Genomic DNA, 3,059 nt, shown 5'->3' with positions numbered 1-3,059 from the left:
CTGGTTGATCGAGCTTGCAAGGCTGAAGAACTGAGTAAAGAGAAGAGGAAAGCAGAGATTGAAGCTCGAGATGTAAGAAAAAGGTCAATGAGTAAGACATTTCAATCCCAATCAAAGAAGCTTAAAGAGATGAATCCATGATCAACTGGTTCAGCTGGGTATTCACGTAGAGATCGAGGGAAGTCGTACTCCGGTGCTAAAACTCAAGCTACTTCAGTGGCAAGTGTGGGCAATGTGGGGACTAATAGACCCGAGTGTCAAAAATCTGGTAGGCGACATATTGGTGAGTGTTGGGGGTTTAGACAAGCTTGTTTCAGGTATGGTTCTCAAGAGCACTATATAAAAGATTGTTCTGAGAGGATAGAAGAAGAAAGATTACAAAGAGTTGGATTGGGTGATACTGTTAGTAGAGGTAGACCACCGAGAAATGCTGGAAGAAGAGTTAGCAGTAAAAGTGTGGTGAAAGATACAGCCGAGAGACCATAAACTAGAGCTCCTGCTAGAGTTTATGCCATACGTGCTCGTGATGACGCATCATCTCCTGACGTGATTACTGATACATTTTCTCTTCATGATATTGATGTTGTTGCTTTGATTGACCCTGGGTCTACTCATTCATATGTATGTGTGAATTTAGTATCTAATAAGAATTTGCTTGTTGAAAATACTGAATTTGTGGTTAAAGTATCAAATCATTTAGGCAAATATGTCTTAGTCGATAAGGTTTACAAGAATTGTCCTTTGGTCATTCAAGGTCACTATTTCCCGGCTAATTTGATGTTGTTACCATTTGATGAGTTCGATGTTATTTTTGGAATGGATTGATTGATATTGCATGATGCTAAGGTAAATTGTAGACAGAAAATCCTTGAATTGAAATGTGAAAATGGTTAAATTCTTCGGGTTGAAGCAGAGGAGCTGAATAAATTGCCTATAGTGATCTCGCTCATGTCTGCTCAGATTACCAGTACGCATTGATTACTCACTTGACAAGTTGGCGGAGTTATATGTTGCTGAAATTGTGAGATTGCACGGGGTGCCTAAGTCCATTATATCGGATAGAGATCCGAGGTTCACTTCGAGGTTTTGGATAAAGTTACAAGAAGCCTTGGGTACAAAATTGAACTTTAGTACTGCGTTCCATCCGCAAACTGACGAACAATCAGAAAGAGTGATTCAAGTTCTTGAAGACATGCTACGATGCTATATTTTAGAATTTGAAGGCAGTTGGGAGAAATATCTACCATTGGTTGAATTTGCTTACAACAATAGCTATCATTCAAGTATACAAATGGCACCATATGAAACATTATATGGACGTAAGTGTAGAACCCCTTTATATTGGACTGAGCTCAGTGAGAACCGGATTCATGGAGTTGACTTGGTGAAAGAAACTGAAGAAAAAGTGAAAGTAATCTGTGACTGTTTAAAGGCTACTTCTGATTGGCAAAAGTCATATGCAGATTTAAAGAGAAGAGAAATTCAGTTTCAAGTGGGTGATAGAGTGTTTCTAAAAGTATCTCCATGGAAGAAGATTTTGAGATTTGGCTGTAAAGGCAAATTGAGTCCACGTTTTATTGGACAGTATGAAATTATTGAAAGAATTGGACCAGTAGCTTATCGGTTAGCTTTGCCAGCAGAGTTGGAAAGAATACATCATGTATTTCATGTATCGATGCTACAACGCTATCGTTCTGATCCTTCACATATAGTTTCTCCTACAGAGATTGAAATTCGACCAGATATGACTTACGAGGAGGTACCGATAAAGATTCTGGCTCGAGAAGTTAAACAGTTAAGGAATAAGAGTGTAGCCTTAGTAAAAGTGTTGTGGAAAAAACATGGAATGACAGAGGCTACGTGGGAACCGGAGGAAGTTATGAGGAAACAGTACCCAAACCACTTTTCTGGTAAGATTATCGAGGACGAAAATCCTTAAGGGGGGAGAATTGTAACAGCCCGATTCTGGGCCTAGTCAGAACAGTGATTTTGGGACCACAAATCCGATAAGGGAAAATATTATTATCATTATATTTTTATTCTCTACAATTTCACGGAAAAATTTCGTGAAAATTTCGTTCGAAAATTTCGACATTTGGGCAATTAATTTAGTCAAAAGGACTAAATTGTAAAAAGTGCAAAAGTTGGGTTCTACATTTAGAGGTGTCCAATTTTTATGAAATTTTAAATTTTATGTCCTTAAGTAGTAATTAGACCATTAGTTAATTGGTGGACAAAAATGGGCATAGAATTAGTGAAATAGATTTTTTTAAGTAAGGGTATTTTAGTCATTTTGTAATAAATAGAATTAAAATGGTAGAAAGATGAAAAAAATGGCATTCATCTTCTTAGTTGCTGTCAAAATTTGAAGGAATCCATAGCTAGGGTTTCTTCACTTTCTTAAGCTCATAGTAAGTGCATCCTAGCCCTGTTTTTAATGTTTTTCGCATTTTTGGGATCCTCGTAGCTCGGTTTAGCTTATTCTACCATTAATTCATGTTAGGGTTCATATTTGGAAAAATACCCATAGGTGAATTGTGTTTATTTTTCTGATTTATGGTAGAATATGAAGCTAGAAATTATGTTAAACAACTTTTGCTAAGCTATTTTAAGTGAACACGGGTAAATTGACATAATCGATAAAAATATTTAATGTTCATAAGTATATGTTAGAGTGAGAATTTGATGTTGCCATAGAAGGAAAAAGTGTTTAGAAAGTTCTAAAACATAAGAATAAGGAATGGAATTTAATTTTCGAGCTTTGGGATAAAAATGTAAATATGCAAAAGTTTGGGGACAAAATCGTAATTTTGCAAAAAAGTTGAGTCGAGGACTGTTTTAATAAATTTGAATATTAAATAAGCTAAATTTTCTATTATAGATTAAGAAAGACAAGAAGACAATCTCAAACGGGGAAAGGAAAAGATCGTGGAGTAAATTGCGAAATTACAATATTTTGCACCGAGGTAAGTATGCATATGAATTAATGCAATATTTTAATGTTATTCAATATATTGTGGAGATTTTATTGAATATAGAATAAATATTCGATATAGATC

This window comes from Gossypium raimondii, chromosome 3 (assembly GCF_025698545.1).
Source record: "Gossypium raimondii isolate GPD5lz chromosome 3, ASM2569854v1, whole genome shotgun sequence".
In the NCBI taxonomy this organism is placed as follows: Eukaryota; Viridiplantae; Streptophyta; class Magnoliopsida; order Malvales; family Malvaceae; genus Gossypium; species Gossypium raimondii.
Note: the sequence above shows the minus strand (reverse complement) of the source record.